The sequence below is a fragment of the Gymnogyps californianus genome, chromosome 14 (assembly GCF_018139145.2).
Source record: "Gymnogyps californianus isolate 813 chromosome 14, ASM1813914v2, whole genome shotgun sequence".
NCBI lineage: Eukaryota > Metazoa > Chordata > Aves > Accipitriformes > Cathartidae > Gymnogyps > Gymnogyps californianus.
In genome coordinates this window covers 20,180,156-20,190,798 of record NC_059484.1, presented here as the reverse complement: position 1 = coordinate 20,190,798, position 10,643 = coordinate 20,180,156, and the positions used below count along the sequence as shown (strand labels likewise).

Genomic DNA, 10,643 nt, shown 5'->3' with positions numbered 1-10,643 from the left:
TAGTGAAATGTCACCCATAATCTAACTTTCACACTGTAAGGCTTCTGAGTAAGGATTGCTTGTTCAGAGAGCGTTTAATTAACTTACAGAAATGTCAGTCTGGCATTCTTTGATTTGGAGTGGAAGGTTAATTCAGATAACAATCTATAATATGAAACAATATAACCTTTTCTGCTAGATTTTTTAAAGCTGATTTGATTATGATAAGAGGGGCATACTGTCACTTCTAAGGTCAGCTATGTTTAAACTGCTTTGGACAAGGTGATCTGTACTTTGATTTATTTTAAAAATATATCCTTCTGTCAGGCATGCTTGCACCAAACAAGCTCAGCTGCTCCCTCCCTTGCGGGTTTGAATTAGTCCCACTTTACATTAGTTTCAAACACACATAACTACAGTTTCTGCTGTTCCATGACAATTTAAGCTGCCCTTTAACCCTGCCCTCTTCCACAAACCAAATGTGCATTCCTGCTCTCTCCTTTGCACTGATTTTTGATGTCGTTAGATCTTGTGGTGGGTCCAGTCAGGGAGCTGAAATGGTAGGAAAATAATCCAACAAAAAGTGAGTATTTGCTTTACCTTATTGAAACCACCGGACAAGATGAGAACAATTAAACCTATCTTGAATAATTCAGGGCTCAAGAGGACATGAGTGGTACTTCTGGACGCTAAAGGCACAGGAAATCCTTACCTATTATTCTGTATGGTGAGTGCCAAAATACTCCTACATGTTTTTATATATACACTGCATTGAAGAGGGTATTCTTAAACATGTAGCATTTGAAAATTTTACTTAAGTAGACTGAAAAGTTCATGAAACAGGTGAAAGGACATGGAGATTTTTAACCGTAGATTTAAACCTAGATATATTCCGCTCTTTTGCATGGTCTAGTGGCCTGATCGTAAAACTCATCCACATTTATTAGCCGTCTTGTTGGAAATCTGAGCGGAGAAATCAAAGTCCAAATATATCCAACTTGAACCGATATATTGGGCACCTTCACTGGCTGTAATGACAGGGAGAAACCTAATGCAAACTGCCTCGTGCTCTGTTGGCCAAGGCTGGGAGCTGCCGTAGTGATGGCTGGAGGGCCGTCAACACAACTGCTTCTCATCTCGTGGTGAAGCGTAATGCTGATTAGCATCCTGTGACGCTTTGGGGTAGCAGAAGGTTAGATCTTGCTTATTTTCCCTTCATCCTGGTGTCTGACTGGGTTAGAGGCTGTGGAGGCTTTCAAAGGGTCTTCTGGCTAAGTTTTCACATTTTTAGTAACTGGTTGGTCTAGACCTGTAGAAATGTTTAATAGGTCAGTTGATTTGAGTATGGCATGTTGACTACTTGACCCTTTAGAAAATGTGATCATTTTCAGTGCATAAATAGGAGCTGAAGTGCTCTGAGAGTGGCTGCAGGAATGCAGGGATTCTTAACATTACTGAAGCCTTAGAGTCTTCCCATGAATGTGTTTGTAACTTTAGGCAGTTCTTGAGCAGCTTCTAACAAACTGGACTTCCTTCGCTCTGCAGCAGCCTGTAATAAAGAGGAAGAAAACTGGAGTTTATGTTGCTGTTGATTTTTTCCTCTGAAACCCAGTTCCCCTGAACGGATTACTGATCCAGCACGGTCACAACAATCCCTACGTGCAGAACTGAAGCCTAGTGACTTGCGGGGGAGTCGGGAGCTGGGGGAGGGAATGAAAGAGGAAAGAGGGAGCCCTGTAAGCCACACTCGCTGCCAAAGCTGGTTTATCATCCAAACTGTGACTTTTTACTGGACTTCAGGTTTCTCAACACTTGGACACGTTTGCTGAGAAGTTATAAATTGCAGCTATATTTAAGTGAAGATTCTGGCATACCTACACTGGTAGGTAGTTGCAAATACATGTGCACAAGCATTTAAGATGTTAAAGATCTGTTGAGTAAAACACAATGTCCAAGGAGATTAGTTTCATCATATCTCTTTAAAATCCAGACCATTATTAGATTGTTTGATAGTCTCATGTTTTATATTTATTCTCTCTATTATTAATCATTAGATTGTTGCAGCAGAAACTATATTTTCCTTTTTTTCCCTGGGAAGCACTGAGTGTGTACCTAGTCTGTACGACCACAAACTAACAATAATTTTTAAATTCCTGTAAAACAGAGCTGAAGACCATGTAGCTTTGCCCTGTAGCTAGATAATGACGTTGACGTTTGCTTGTTTCCACAAGGGAGCAAAAGCATTAATCACAGCTATAGCTGTTATGCCCTGATAAACAAAGTGTGTTCATTTTGGCTCACTGAGCTGATTCAGTGGACTTTGAAATATAAGAAGTATCAGGTGCTCTCTGCAGGGTCCATTACTAATGTTGCAGAAACTTAGCTAGCAGAGTAACAGCTGAGTTACGTGTCTGCTGCACAGATGTGAGCTGTAGCGATTTCTAACAATTTAGAAAGAAGAAATGTTACTTCTGATAGCTTCTTCCTGCCATAAACCAAAAAGATCAGACAAATTATTTTAAAGAACCAATGCGTATATACATATGTCATTGTTTGACAAGACAGAATCAGAGCTAAAAATCTATGTACCACTGATTTTATGACTACAGGGTAAAACAGAGATTTTTTTTTTAATCGCTGATGATAGCAGCCTGTGCTCAAGTCAGCCCATTTTTATCTCCTTGACGATAACATCAGCAGTCCCTTAAACTGATGCTAGCCAGAAGACCGGGCTCCGTTTGCGTCTCTGTTCCGAACTGCCGCCTTGTACCTGATCGTTACAGCAGTCTCCGTGGCCTGTGTAGTCATACCTGCCGTTTGAGCTGCTTTTCACGGACACAGTGGATGAGATTTTTCCCGTTTATCGTATTTGTAATTGACCCATGGAAGACTTATTTTCCTAGCTGAAAGGTCAGCCTTCTTGAAGAGCTTGGAAAAGAACTGGAACATGCTATGCATAGACATAAGCTGAGGCACTGATGGAGAGTTTATGAATTCCTTTTTTCTTGCAGACTGCTCCTACTACCTATGCAGTTTTGCATGTATCATTTGTTTTCTTTATGTTTTAGTTTACCATCACTTTATTATCATTATTTATAGAACCTAGAAATTTCCCTCGTGGACCAGGAGCCCATTTTCCTGTGTGCTGCATAAATACGGACTAAACTGCCCAGAGAGTTTGTAATCTAAATATAGGACAAGAGAAGGGACTTAGCATACGAACAGTTATCTTGTATTTGTCGGCATCATAGAAGAGCAGAGTTTTAGGGATTTAAAGAAGATTATAAGAGAGCATTGCTGCTGTTTGCATCAGGGGCAGTGTGAAGATCTTGTTTGAGAATTTAACAGGTGAACAATGGAAACTGGCCCCATGAGAGGGAGTTGGCAGAGTACACTGGTATGTCCCTTACCTTATAGGGGTGCTCTGAGGATGAATATATTAAACATCACGAACCATTCAAGCACTAGGATAATGCTAGTTTTGTAAGGACCCGAAACAGATCTACACAGCTAGGCACACAGCCACGATCGTGACTGCATCTCAAATATTGTTTGGCGTCTGCAGGATATTGCTGTAACAGGTAGGTAAGAAGCCAGCAGCGGTGATGATGGACTTGAGAGAGACGGTGAAACGCTGTGTTTTTTCCATGGCAATCAGGTTTTAGAACCTAAAATAACGCAAAACTTACACGTTACAATTGTCTCAGTTCCTCAGGCGAGGGAAAAACCTGCACGAGGAGGATATGCCCAAGAGGGCCTTTTTCTTTGTTTACGTGCCCACCGAGGTCCCCAAAGCATCAGGACGAGGAAAGCTCGTTCCCTGGTGGTTGACTCCGGTGAGGAAGGTGAGAAGGGGAAGGAGAAGAGCTTTGCGGTGTACCTGGCAGCAAGGAGTGCTCAGAAGAGACGTACCCCTCCTCCAGGGATGTCTCCCCCTTTCTCTGTACCTGAAGACAACCGGACTCTGAACTGCGCCCCGTGGAGTGCTGTCGGCTGCTGCAAAGGCAGTGGGTGGCTGGCTCAGGGGGCTGCGGCAAGACGGGTCACCCACCCCTTTGTTTTCGTAATCGCTGTCTGTGGCCTCTCTCTGCCTTAGCTAAAAAAGACTGCCTTCTGCTGTATCCTTCTAGAGCTAAGGGGACCAGGCATAGGCTGTGGATTTATCCAGTGGCATAATAATATTATGTTTTATTCTCCTGCCAGGGGCACAGTAGTGAGTCAACTAAAAATAAGAAAAACATTGCCTCTGCCTCTGGCTGCTTCACTAAGGCACCTGTGTCTAAAGTACTGGATTCCCACTTTACAAAAATTATATTATAATGGTGCCTAAAGTTAATGTATATCATAGCTACACTTCCATTGTTCACAATAGGTATCTGTTCTTTGTTGCTAAAAGATCTAGCTATAGATGATCCAATAGTCAATTTAGTTCTTCTACACAGAGTTTCTAGATCTATGAAAACAAATTCTAGATTTATGGAAGTATCATTTTACTAAACATTTTAATCTCTCATGCATTCTATGTTGGATTAGGATATTCTGACCAAAAGTGAAACTCATCTCTGGTTTATTGTACTATTTATATGTCAATAAAAATAAGTAACTCTTTCAAGTGTGACAAAATATTAGCTGATAGATGAAGCAGCTTGGTCTGAGTATGGAGTTTGCTGTACAATGATACAGCGATAAAGATAAACATAATGGCTTCTTAGAGGATGCAGAGGAAGGCAGTGCCAAGCTGGAATCGCAGTACGTTTCAGAGCTCCTGCTGCCGTTCCTTTGGGCATGTTACCTTCGTGTTATCTTACGTGGCATTGCTGTAAACTGACCGTGTAATAACACTGAGGAGAAGTGACCTTGCGGACACTTTGTACAGCTAGAATTAATAAATGTTCTTGACAGGGTAATCAGTTAGTTGGTTCAGTTAGTACATGAGTTTAGTGGCTTAATAGGCAGCAGTGTGAGAAAAGTTTTACTTCGTCCTGTTGTGAAAACAAATGATTAGCAAAGAGCAACGTGACAGCCTCACTCAGCCGCTGAAAGCGAGCCCAGTTTTTCCTTTGCTGCTAGCCTGCTGGTGGCCATTTGGATACTGGTGCGGTATCTTTGTCAAAACCTCTTCAGTTTTACTGACGTGAGGGTACATGCTTCTGGAGTGCCTTCTTAGAGCTCTTTTGTATCAAGGGTTTAGTTCACAACTCATTCACACATTACTTTTCATCATCCATGTGATGGTTGGGGAAGAATGTAGATATTCAATGCTAAAGTATGGCACTTACTTACAATTTTACCTGCTAAGCAAATATCACATGGAAAACTAGTAGGTTTCTCCTTGTTGTAATCAGATGTTCTTTAAAAGAATAAAGATAGTTCATTCTCGGAAAAGAAACATCAGCTGCAGAAAACAGCTACCGTAGGTAGCAGAGCAAGGTGCCTGGAGGGGCCCTTCAATAGAGGGACACCTCCCTTTGCGTTATTTCTAGGCTGGATAGCATCTAATAGGCGTATAGCAAAAATATAAGAGTTAAGGTTTTGGTATGTACTATCTGCAAAGAGTGAAATCTGTGACATTGACCTATTTCACATAGGTCTTTGAAAAGCCATTATAGGGAAAGTTTTGTGCATACTTACACATATGACTGCCCATGTGGAACCTGGATGAGATAGTCTTTTACTATAGTTAAATTTCTATAGAAATAAAAGTTCTGAAGTTAACGAACAGAACTGTCATTTGTTTGCACGTGCTATTTCTGTTACAGGGAGGTGCTATGCACGCATCCATAAAATGCGGCTCCCAGGTCAAGTTTCAGAGTACATTTAATCCAGTCTGAGGGCTCCTGCTAGCGGGGGTGGGTTTTGCCTTTTCCTCCTTTGCCTTTCGGCCTTTGGCCGTGTGTTGGTGGAACAGTTTTCACCTGGCCTGCGAGCTGAATGACCCGTTCCCCAGCTGCACGCTCGGTATAAAGTTGTGGGGCAGCCTGGTATGTGCTCTTTGTTAAGGAAGGAAGTTGGAGGTAGTGACCTGCTGCTTTGAGAGCATCTTATAGTTAGCTTAATTTAGGTATAATGTGAAGTTATACAATACTACAGTCAGGTGCATTTTAGATACTATAGGTATCTAGAAAGATTCAGTGAAAAAATGTAAATGAGTAGGTAGAACTAGTTGGGCTTTTTGTTTGCCTTTTTTTTTTTTGACTCCCCTCCTCTTCATAAACATGCAGGCAGGATTGCAGGAGTTATCTCCCTTCCCTTTTTTCAGAAGGGAGAAAGTTTGTTCCAAATATTTTCTGTTTTAAAAACTAGGAAACTGGGGTCTTATATTGGCTGTTCTTCCTCTTGCCTTGGTGTGGAAAGCTGAGTTCGCTAGGCTTGTTACTATCACTTTCAGCTTTCCTGGTGTATTTTCCTGCCTGGCAAGCTCTTGTTTACAAGCTGGAGAGCAAAGAAAGCCCTGAAGAATAAAAACTGTGAAAAACGGAGAGCCTGCTGCTGTTACCTCAAACCTCACCTCAGACAGCATACGGGGCAGGTAAATTGCTGTATACCAGATGTCTTCCCCCCCCACCCCCAAAATGTTTTTATTGCTCCTAAATAAAATAGCAGTTCTGGCCATTCTTGCAGCATCTCTGCCATAGGGTTCAGGTGTGGCTATAAGGTAAGAGCCGGGAAACTGTGTTTTTCATTTTGTTGGGGTCTTGTGTATTTTACGCTACTATCAGATATGGTTAAGATGCGAGTCCTTATGTGACCCTTAGGGAGAAAAACGCTAAATTATAATCTCGCTTCTTGAAATTGCAGAAGAAATTCCAGAATTAGACTCTTTCCCAGTCTCTCTGTTCTCACGCTTCACGTGGCTGTGTTCCTGGTACGTGGCTGCGTGTTAGGTTTGTGGTTGGACTCGATGCTCTTAAGGGTCTCTTCCAACCAAAATGATTCTACGCCTCTGTCCTGCGAGCCGTTCCTGTGCCTTGAAGACCTTGGCTGGCAGCGAACTCCCGGCCGTCAGCGTGATTTGCGGGGAGGCGGCTTGTACTGCGTGCTGCCCCGTGTTTGCGGGGCTTGGTTTTTTTCTTCCCCCCCTCCCTTAGCCTGAGCAGACGGAGCTCAGAGAGAAATGCTTCTCCCCTGACGCCAGAGTTTCGGGTTCGTTGTCCTGACCCCACCTCCGTGCCTCCCCCTGGGCAGGGCCCTGCCCGGTACCTTCGCAGGCTACAAGTAGCTCCGGTAGCAACGGAAACCGGCAGAGTTTTGTCCATGTCCGAGCTCGGGAGAGATGTCCTGCCTCGCCTGCCTGCCGGTACGGGCAGCGCTGCCCGCCGCAGGGGGGTGCGGGTAAGGCTGGGCCGGGGGATGGCGATGGGGATGGCGATGGGGATGCTCGGGGCCGGTTTCGGCCCTGGCAGGGCAAGCTACAGCCCGATGTGCCGATGCCGGCGGCGGGTGAGGATCCGCGTTATGTAAATTAGACGGCTTGGTTCTAATTACGGTAAGGGCGCGCAGCCGGCTGGAAACGATTCGCCTTTGAGAAGGGGCACGGGGGTTTGGGGAGGTGGATGGGTTTGGGAATGTTGGAGGGGGAGGAGGGGAGCGAGGGCTGCCGCAGCACGGCTGTTTGAAGCTCAGCGAGCCCGGAAGGTGTGCGGAAAGCTTACAACAGCGGCTTTTTCACGGACCTTGGTGTTCGAGTGAGTTACTACGAGAAAGGGGGGCCGGCGGCGCGGTGCAGCCGTCTCCTGCTTTAAACAGGGACGGGCGGCGGGGCGGGGGGGGGTGGCTGCGTTTCTTTGGTGTGTTACTGCTGATCGTGTGCCTGGTGTGAAAGGCGTGCTGCCAGATGATGTGCTGTTCTCTGCCAAGGACAGAAGAGTTTTTTAAAATGATTTTATCCAACGTGATACTATTTCGGTGGTAAAAACTTTCATAGTTTAGAATATGCGGAATGACAGCGCTAAAACAGTTTTGATGTGTAACAGTGTGGCTTATTTATGCTGTCTTCAAGCAGGAGGGTTTTTAATCTTTCCATTAATTTAAAGACCTGAGCTACATAATTATTTCCTGCAAAAATCACAGGGGCAGTAATTGCCTGGACCCTTCTTTTCCTGTTGTGCAGAGACCTGTTAATGGGATTCTTCTCTCAGAAAGAAAGGTCTCCTTAGCAGCATTTAATGTGAAGAATGAAGCAGTGTCAGGTAGAAACTGAATGTGTTTCAATGAAGAAGTGTATTCTAAAGAATTCCAAACTTTAAGTCTAGAGTGTTCAGTGTTTTGCAAAATATGAAGTGATGTATTTAAAAAGTAGAAACGTCTCCAAGTGGTATGCACTTAAGCGTGAAAATTAATGAGAAAAATATTAAAGTTAAAACTTGAAAAAACAATTTGAGTGCGCGTTTAGAAAACAGAAATCCAGGTTGAATAAATAGGGGAGGTGACAGAAAGAAACGTATTTGCAAGTGTGTGTGGGGAGGAATCACGTAAGATTTTCCAGCCATTTACAAATGGTGAGAGAATATGCAAATGTATTTATTTATGAATTTGCCCGAGAGGGGTTTTGTACGCTCTGATACCGTCTCTTGTTTGGCCGCCTTTAGTGCTAAGGTGCAAGTCCAAACATGCAAAGGGCCAGATTCCTCCTAGCAGGGCTGTGCAGGCCTGCCGGGGTCCCGCTGGCTGCGTACGCAGTGCAGGGCCAATTATGGAACCTGGAAACTGCATCCAAGCATCCAGTGAAAGAAACGTCAGGAGGTGGCTGGAGAAGGGCTGGGGCGCGGGCTGCTGAGCTCCCCGGCCTGGACAGCCGTGTGCTCTGGAGGTGGACCTGCCCTCCGACCAGACCCGGCCTCTCAGTCCTCCCTTCTGGCTCAGAGGTGAAGGAGGAATGGCCATCACTGTCCGTGCCACCGGGTGCCTGGGACTTTCAGCTGTCACATGCTCATTTCCTCGTTCTGACTTTGCCAGGGTTTTTCGTCTGAGAATTTGCGTTCTGGTTGTTCGCTTTGCCCAGAATTTTGGGAAGATGTGGACAAAATGGATCGTACGTTTCTAAGAAGCAGCTTAGGGAAAGAATGATGTCTTGCCTATTTTCAATACTTGTGACCTGTCGCTGAACAACTTTGTTTCCCACGCTTTGGAGAAGGGAACTAAATTTTGGTTTGCATGAATTTGCATTAAGGGTGTGCTTTTTGTTGTTCCCTCTGAAAACCTTCCCAAGTCTGGCCAAATAATAAGTCTCTGAAAAATGCACATGCTTTGATTTTTTTTTATTTTTTTTTTTTTTTTTCTTTTAGTAGCTTAGATGTCTGAAGATTCTGTCCTCAACATACTGGAATCTCCAAGAGCTTCCAGTCGTGGCTGGGCTGACTCTGTGCCGGTCCCAAAGCGTAAATGAAGATGCTGCCTTTGACCTGTGGCTTCAGGTTATAAACCAGATTGTCACCGTCGTGGCTGGTTCCAGTTGGCCTCAGCCAGTTTGGAGCCAGGAGCTGGCACTGGCTGAGCCCGCTGTGGTGACTTGGCAGGAGACTTGCTGGCATAAAACAGTGAAAATGGATTTGTAAAATGTTTGAAGGGTAGGGCTGACACAGAAGTGGAATAGGAGCTCTGTGAGTGTTCTTTTAACGTAATTTTATATGTATAGCATTTTAATACAGAGTGAACAACAAGCAAAGGGGAGAGGGGAAAAAGAACTAATCATAGTTAGTTCCTCTTTGTTTATAATGTTTTCCTAATCTTAGTTATTAAAATGAAGTTTTAATTTCGTTAGAAGTTATTTGCAAAGGAAAAACTGTGTTAGGAATATCATTGATGTCAAATTTGAATATTTCTCGTAAACTTTATTCTTTGAAAAACTCCCTCTAATTTCTGTTACCTGGGTTCTCATCTTTTTGGCATTGTGGTAGCAGCTCACTCTTTCTGCGGGTATCGTGCAGAGTATTCTGCAGATCCAGATTTCCACTGCTTGTGCTGGAAGTGTTGGCCAAGTGCAGGGCGCTACTGATTCCAGTGCCTTGAGCTGACTGCAGGAGCAGTGCGCTCCCCGACTAAGGCGCTCTGCATTCCCCGGCTACCGCCCTGCTGCGTTTCAGCAGAGCTTTTTGCTCTTTTTCTTTTCAGTGTACCATTTGCACACTGAAACAAGAGAGGGCGAATGTAAACTTTCTTTAAACAAGGGATGTATTTATCTCAAGGGTATGCAAAACATTAATTGCTTTGGACATTGCCTGCCCATTTGTTTGGGTCTGATGTAGGTCTGATTCAGAATGGTGAAATCAGTGTAAAGGTGCCATTTACTTCAGTGGGCCTTGAAAAAAACTTTTTAAAGGATAGCAACAGAACTTAACGTTATGTCAAATTATGTACATCTTTAAAAGCGAATAAAGGTACTTAAATAGTCCGTAAGTAATCTGACAAGCGCATTTTCTGGTGACCTAGAAGATCCTTCACTATCAGGAGGGTGATGATTTTATGGCTCAAAGTGGTTTTAGTTTTTGGCATTGAATAATGCTGGGTGCTAAGGTGTGAGAACGAACGTCTGACAGTATGACCTGGAAGTGAAATCAGTTACACCAATATTGAGGATGATGCTCCTGCTGATTCAGTGGCTTTCCTGTACAATGCACATCAAGCCAGAAGGGGAACCAGACATTTAGAAAATTATGCCCAAATAT

General features: G+C 43.9%; 1 protein-coding gene across 3 annotated transcripts in view; it reads left to right on the top strand.

Annotated features, from left to right (window-relative positions):
* Nucleotides 1–6,234: 6,234 nt before the first annotated feature.
* SHROOM1 (shroom family member 1) overlaps nucleotides 6,235–10,643 on the top strand; it is a 41,535-nt gene continuing 37,126 nt past the window's right edge. For all 3 annotated transcript variants that reach the window (XM_050905573.1, XM_050905571.1, XM_050905574.1), the window contains exon 1: nucleotides 6,235–6,508. The gene's annotated coding sequence lies outside the window, so the exon portion shown is untranslated. The remainder of the gene's footprint in view (nucleotides 6,509–10,643) is intronic.